Source organism: Procambarus clarkii, chromosome 14, assembly GCF_040958095.1.
Source record: "Procambarus clarkii isolate CNS0578487 chromosome 14, FALCON_Pclarkii_2.0, whole genome shotgun sequence".
Lineage (NCBI taxonomy): Eukaryota > Metazoa > Arthropoda > Malacostraca > Decapoda > Cambaridae > Procambarus > Procambarus clarkii.
The window spans coordinates 35,375,804-35,385,238 of NC_091163.1; the positions used below are offsets into that span (position 1 = coordinate 35,375,804).

Sequence of the window (9,435 nt, forward strand, 5' to 3'; positions counted from 1 at the left end):
CCTGGACTCACTATACACATCCTAGACACACTATAGACACCCTAGGCTCACTATACACATCCTAGACACACTATACACATCCTGGACTCACTATACACATCCTAGACACACTATACACATCCTAGGCACACTATACGCACCCTGGACACACTATACACACCCTAGACACACTATACACATCCTAGACACACTATACACATCCTAGACACACTATACACACCCTAGACACACTATACACACCCTAGGCACACTATACACACCCTAGACACACTATACACATCCTAGACACACTATACACATTCTAGACACACTATACACACCCTAGACACACTATACACACCCTAGGCACACTATACACACCCTAGGCACACTATACACACCCTAGACACACTATACACATCCTAGACACACTATATACATCCTAGACACACTATACACATCCTAGACACACTATACACACCCTAGACACACTATACACATCCTAGACACACTATACACACCCTAGACACACTACACACACCCTAGGCACACTATACACACCCTAGGCACACTATACACACCCTAGACACACTATACACACCCTAGGCACACTATACACACCCTAGGCACACTATACACACCCTAGACACACTATACACACCCTAGGCACACTATACACGCCCTAGGCACACTATACACACCCTAGACACACTATACACATCCTAGACACACTATACACACCCTAGGCACACTATACACACCCTAGGCACACTATACACATACTAGACACACTATACACACCCTAGACACACTATACACACCCTAGACACACTATACACACCCTAGACACACTACACACACCCTAGACACACTATACACACACCCTAGACACATTACACACACACTAGAAACACTATACACACCCTAGGCACACTATACACATCCTAGACACACTATACACACCCTAGACACACTATACACACCCTAGACACACTACACACACCCTAGACACACTATACACACACTCTAGACACATTACACACACACTAGAAACACTATACACACCCTAGGCACACTATACACATCCTAGACACACTATACACACCCTAGACACACTATACACACCCTAGACACACTACACACACCCTAGACACACTATACACACACTCTAGACACATTACACACACACTAGAAACACTATACACAGCCTAGGCACACTATACACACCGTAGACACACTATACACAACCTAGACACACTATACACACCCTAGACACACTATACACATCGTAGACACACTATACACACACCCTAGACACATTACACACACACTAGAAACACTATACACACCCTAGACACCCTAGACACACTATACACACCCTAGACACACTATACACACCCTAGACACACTACACACACCCTAGACACACTATACACACCCTAGACACACTATACACACCCTAGACACACTACACACCCTAGACACACTATACACACCCTAGACACACTATACACATCCTAGACACACTATACACATCCTAGACACGCTATACACACCCTAGACACACTATACACATCCTAGACACACTATACACATCCTAGGCACACTATACACATCCTAGACACACTATACACATCCTAGACACACTATACACATCCTAGACACACTATACACATCCTAGACACACTATACACATCCTAGACACACTATACACATCCTAGACACACTATACACATCCTAGGCACACTATACACATCCTAGACACACTATACACATCCTAGACACACTACACACACCCTAGACACACTATACACACCCTAGACACACTACACACACACCCTAGACACACTATACACACCCTAGACACACTATACACACCCTAGACACACTATACACACCCTAGACACACTACACACAAACCTTAGACACACTATACACACCCTAGACACACTATACACATCATAGACACACTATACACATCCTAGACACACCATACACACCCTAGACACACTATACACATCCTAGACACAATAAACACACCCTAGACACACTATACACACCCTAGGCAAACTATACACACCCTAGGCACACTATACACACCCTAGGCACACTATACACACCCTAGGCACACTATACACATCCTAGACACACTATACACAACCTAGACACACTATACACACCCTAGACACACTATACACATCGTAGACACACTATACACACACCCTAGACACATTACACACACACTAGAAACACTACACACACCCTAGACACACTATACACATCCTAGGCACACTATACACACCCTAGACACACTATACACACCCTAGCCACACTATACACATCCTAGGCACACTATACACATCCTAGATACACTATACACACCCTAGGCACACTATACACACCCTAAGCACACAATACACACCCTAGGCACACTATACACACCCTAGGCACACTATACATATCCTAGACACACTATACACATCCTAGACACACTATACACATCCTAGACACACTATACACATCCTAGACACACTATACACATCCTAGACACACTATACACACCCTAGACACACTATACACATCCTAGACACACTATACACACCCTAGACACACTACACACACCCTAGGCACACTATACACACCCTAGGCACACTATACACACCCTAGACACACTATACACACCCTAGGCACACTATACACACCCTAGGCACACTATACACACCCTAGACACACTATACACACCCTAGGCACACTATACACGCCCTAGGCACACTATACACACCCTAGACACACTATACACATCCTAGACACACTATACACACCCTAGGCACACTATACACACCCTAGGCACACTATACACATACTAGACACACTATACACACCCTAGACACACTATACACACCCTAGACACACTATACACACCCTAGACACACTACACACACCCTAGACACACTATACACACACCCTAGACACATTACACACACACTAGAAACACTATACACACCCTAGGCACACTATACACATCCTAGACACACTATACACACCCTAGACACACTATACACACCCTAGACACACTACACACACCCTAGACACACTATACACACACTCTAGACACATTACACACACACTAGAAACACTATACACACCCTAGGCACACTATACACATCCTAGACACACTATACACACCCTAGACACACTATACACACCCTAGACACACTACACACACCCTAGACACACTATACACACACTCTAGACACATTACACACACACTAGAAACACTATACACAGCCTAGGCACACTATACACACCGTAGACACACTATACACAACCTAGACACACTATACACACCCTAGACACACTATACACATTGTAGACACACTATACACACACCCTAGACACATTACACACACACTAGAAACACTATACACACCCTAGACACCCTAGACACACTATACACACCCTAGACACACTATACACACCCTAGACACACTACACACACCCTAGACACACTATACACACCCTAGACACACTATACACACCCTAGACACACTACACACCCTAGACACACTATACACACCCTAGACACACTATACACATCCTAGACACACTATACACATCCTAGACACGCTATACACACCCTAGACACACTATACACATCCTAGACACACTATACACATCCTAGGCACACTATACACATCCTAGACACACTATACACATCCTAGACACACTATACACATCCTAGACACACTATACACATCCTAGACACACTATACACATCCTAGACACACTATACACATCCTAGACACACTATACACATCCTAGGCACACTATACACATCCTAGACACACTATACACATCCTAGACACACTACACACACCCTAGACACACTATACACACCCTAGACACACTACACACACACCCTAGACACACTATACACACCCTAGACACACTATACACACCCTAGACACACTATACACACCCTAGACACACTACACACAAACCCTAGACACACTATACACACCCTAGACACACTATACACATCATAGACACACTATACACATCCTAGACACACCATACACACCCTAGACACACTATACACATCCTAGACACAATAAACACACCCTAGACACACTATACACACCCTAGGCACACTATACACACCCTAGGCACACTATACACACCCTAGGCACACTATACACACCCTAGGCACACTATACACATCCTAGACACACTATACACAACCTAGACACACTATACACACCCTAGACACACTATACACATCGTAGACACACTATACACACACCCTAGACACATTACACACACACTAGAAACACTACACACACCCTAGACACACTATACACATCCTAGGCACACTATACACACCCTAGACACACTATACACACCCTAGCCACACTATACACATCCTAGGCACACTATACACATCCTAGATACACTATACACACCCTAGGCACACTATACACACCCTAAGCACACAATACACACCCTAGGCACACTATACACACCCTAGGCACACTATACATATCCTAGACACACTATACACATCCTAGACACACTATACACATCCTAGACACACTATACACATCCTAGACACACTATACACATCCTAGACACACTATACACACCCTAGACACACTATACACACCCTAGACACACTATACACACCCTAGACACACTATACACATCCTAGACACACTATACACATCCTAGACACACTATGCACACCCTAGACACACTATACACATCCTAGACACACTATACACACCCTAGACACACTATACACATCCTAGACACACTATACACATCCTAGACACACTACACACATTCTAGACACACTATACACATCCTAGACACACTACACACATCCTAGACACACTATACACACCCTAGGCACACTATACACACCCTAGGCACACCCTAGACACACTATACACACCCTAGACACACTATACACACTCTAGACACACTACACACACCCTAGACACACTATACACATCCTAGACACATTACAGACATCCTAGACACACTATACACACCCTAGGCACACTATACACACCCTAAGCACACCATACACACCCTAGACACACTATACACACCCTAGACACACTATACACACCCTAGACACACTACACACACCCTAGAAACACTATACACACCCTAGACACACTACACACACTACACACACCCTAGACACACTATACACATCCTGGACTCACTATACACATCCTAGACACACTATAAACACCCTAGACACACTATACACATCCTAGACACATTATACACATTCTGGACTCACTATACACATCCTAGACCCACTATACACACCCTAGACACACTATACACATTCTAGACACACTATACACACCCTCCAAACATTATACACACCCTAGACATACTATACACATTCTGGACTCACTATACACATCCTAGACACACTATACACACCCTAGACACATCCTAGACACACTATACACACCCTAGACACACTATACACATTCTAGACACACTATACACATCCTGGACTCACTATACACATCCTAGACACACTATAAACATCCTGGACTCACTATACACATCCTAGACACACTATACACACCCAAGACACACTATACACATCCTAGACACACTATACACATCCTGGACTCACTATACACATCCTAGACACACTATACACATCCTAGACACACTATACACATCCTGGACACACTATACACATCCTAGACACACTATACACACTCTAGACACACTATACACATCCTAGACACACTATACACATCCTGGACTCACTATACACATCCTAGACACACTATAAACATCCTAGACACACTATACACATCCTAGACACACTATACACACCCAAGACACACTATACACATCCTAGACACACTATACACATCCTGGACTCACTATACACATCCTAGACACACTATACACACCCTAGACACACTATACACATCCTAGACACACTATACACATCCTGGACTCACTATACACATCCTAGACACACTATAAACATCCTAGACACACTATACACATCCTAGACACACTATACACACCCAAGACACACTATACACATCCTAGACACACTATACACATCCTGGACTCACTATACACATCCTAGACACACTATACACACCCTAGACACACTATACACATCCTAGACACACTATACACATCCTGGACTCACTATACACGTCATAGACACACTATAAACATCCTAGACACACTATACACATCCTAGACACACTATATACACCCAAGACACACTATACACATCCTAGACACACTATACACATCCTGGACTCACTATACACATCCTAGACACACTATAGACACCCTAGGCTCACTATACACATCCTAGACACACTATACACATCCTGGACTCACTATACACATCCTAGACACACTATAAACATCCTAGACACACTATACACATCCTAGACACACTATACACACCCAAGACACACTATACACATCCTCGGCACACTATACACATCCTGGACTCACTATGCACATCCTAGACACACTATAAACATCCTAGACACACTATACACATCCTAGACACACTATACACACCCAAGACACACTATACACATCCTAGACACACTATACACACCCTAGACACACTATACACATCCTCGACACACTATACACACCCTAGACACACTATACACAACCTAGACATACTATACACATCCTGGACTCACTATACACACCCTAGACACACTATACACATCCTAGACACACTATACACATCCCTAATGGCTTCTGGTCTTACCTCAGATGCAGTACTGACAGTCTTCCTTAAAACACTTCCAGCTGATTCCTTTTGCTAAATGTTCACGCTGACTTCCTTTCTTGACTTTTTGACTTGCTCCGTTTGCTGACTTCTTTTTGTTAACTTCTTTTTGCTGACTTCATTTTGCTGACTACTTTTTGCTGAATAGTTTTTGCTGACTATTTTTTGATGACTACTTTTTGATGACTACTTTTGATGACTACTTTTTGATGACACTTTTTGCTCACTGCTTTTTGATGACTAATCTTTGATGACTACTTTTTGATGATTACTTTTTACTGACTACTTTTTGCTGACTACTTTTTTATGACTACTTTTTTGATGACTACTTTTTTGATGACTACTTTTTTGATGACTACTTTTTGCTGACTAGTTTTTGGTGACTAATTTTTGATGACTACTTTTTGATGATTACTTTTTGTTGACTACTTTTGTGCTGACTACTTTTTTGATGACTACTTTTTTGCTGACTACTTTTTTGATGACTACTTTTTTGATGACTACTTTTTGATGATTACTTTTTGATGACTACTTTTTTGATGACTACTTTTTTGATTACTTTTGATGACTACTTTTTGCTGACTACTTTTTTGATGACTAATTTTTGCTGACTACTTATTTGATGACTACTTTTTGCTGACGTCTCCCTGACTCTTGTTGCTGACTGTCTGTGCTGTACGGCTGGCGACAGGCTGTGACGGGTGCCTGTCTGTGCTGTACGGCTGGCGACAGGCTGTGACGGGTGCCTGTCTGTGCTGTACGGCTGGCGACAGGCTGTGACGGGTGCCTGTCTGTGCTGTACGACTGGCGACAGGCTGTGACGGGTGACTGTCTGTGCAGTACGGCTGGCGACAGGCTGTGACGGGTGCCTGTCTGTGCTGTACGGCTGGCGACAGGCTGTGACGGGTGCCTGTCTGTGCTGTACGGCTGGCGACAGGCTGTGACGGGTGCCTGTCTGTGCTGTACGGCTGGCGACAGGCTGTGACGGGTGCCTGTCTGTGCTGTACGGCTGGCGACAGGCTGGTGCCAGCAGTAAGAGAGGTCAGCACAGGTCCCCCGCGCCCGACCCGGTGTGAGACTCAGGTGGCCGGGAGCGCCCAGCCTGACAACCGCTCCTCACCACACTGCCTAACGCAACTCTTCTCCGGCCCGACCTCTCCGCGTTATATACCCGCCAGGGGCTGCCAGACGCCGCCATATACCACCCGCATCTCCTGCATGATAAATTAATCTAACCTTTACCGATGTAAACAATGACTCACGTGTACAGGAAAGACAACTGCCAAGATTTATACAAGCGAACGGAAGGGACAGAGGCAAGGGGGTCGACCCGTCCTGGAGTCGTGGTCCACAAGGTCGTGGTCCACATGACGTGGCCACTGACCTCAGAGGGCAGCCGGGCTAGCATCACCCATATTAATGGGTGTCATGGAATGTTATGTGACGTATGGGTGTGTTATGTGACGTATGGATGCGTTATATGACGTATGGGTGTGTTATGTGACGTATTAGTGTGTTACGTGACGTATTGGTGTGTTATGTGAGGTATGGGTGTGTTATGTGACGTATGGGTGTGTTATGTGACGTATGGGCGTGTTAAGTGACGTATGGGCGTGTTAAGTGACGTATGGGTGTATTATGTGACGTATTAGTGTGTTACGTGACGTATTGGTGTGTTATGTGAGGTATGGGCGTGTTAAGTGACGTATGGGTGTGTTAAGTGACGTATGGGCGTGTTAAGGGACGTATGGGTGTGTTATGTGACGTATGGATGTGTTATGTAAGATATGGGGTGCGTTATGTGACGTATGGGTGTGTTATGTGACGTATGGATGTGTTATGCGATGTAGTGGTGTGTTATGTGACGTACGGGTGTGTTATGTGAGGTATGGATGTGTTATGTGACGTATTGGTGTGTTATGTGTGGTATGGATGTGTTATGTGACGTATGGTTGTGTTATGTAACGTATGGGTGTTGTATGAGTGTGTTATGTGACGTATGGGTGTGTTATGTGTGCTATGGATGTGTTATGTGACGTATGGGTGTGTTATGTGACGTATGGGTGTGTTATGCGAGGTATGGATGTGTTATGTGACATATGGGTGTGTTATGTGACGTATGGGTGTTGTATGAGTGTGTTATGTGACGTATGGGTGTGTTATGTGTGGTATGGATGTGTTATGTGACACATGGGTGTGTTATGTGACCTATGGGTGTGTTATGTGAGGTATGGGTGCATTATGTGACGTATGGGTGTGTTATGTGACGTATGGGTGTGTTATGTGACGTATGGGTGTGTTATGTGACCTATGGATGTGTTATGTGAGGTATGGGTGTGTTATGTGACGTATGGATGTGTTATGTGACGTATGGGTGTGTTATGTTAGGTATGGGTGTGTTATGTGACGTATGTGTGTGTTATGTGACATACGGGTGTGTTATGTGAGGTATAGGTGTATTATGTGACGTATGGGTGTGTTATGTGACGTATGGGTGTGTTATGTGTTGTAGGGATGTGTTATGTGACGTATGGGTGTGTTATGTGACGTATGGGTGTGTTATGTGACGTATGGGTGCTGTACGAGTGTGTTATGTGACGAATGAGTGTGTTATGTGACGTATGTGTGTGTTATGTGAG

The 9,435-nt window shown here is 44.2% G+C and overlaps 1 protein-coding gene across 1 annotated transcript in view; it reads right to left on the reverse strand.

Moving 5' to 3' along the window:
- The window catches only part of LOC123772650 (leukocyte elastase inhibitor), a 30,856-nt gene extending 22,943 nt beyond the window's left edge, over nucleotides 1-7,913 (reverse strand). The window contains exon 1 of the mRNA XM_069324461.1: nucleotides 6,776-7,913. The gene's annotated coding sequence lies outside the window, so the exon portion shown is untranslated. The remainder of the gene's footprint in view (nucleotides 1-6,775) is intronic.
- Nucleotides 7,914-9,435: the final 1,522 nt, after the last annotated feature.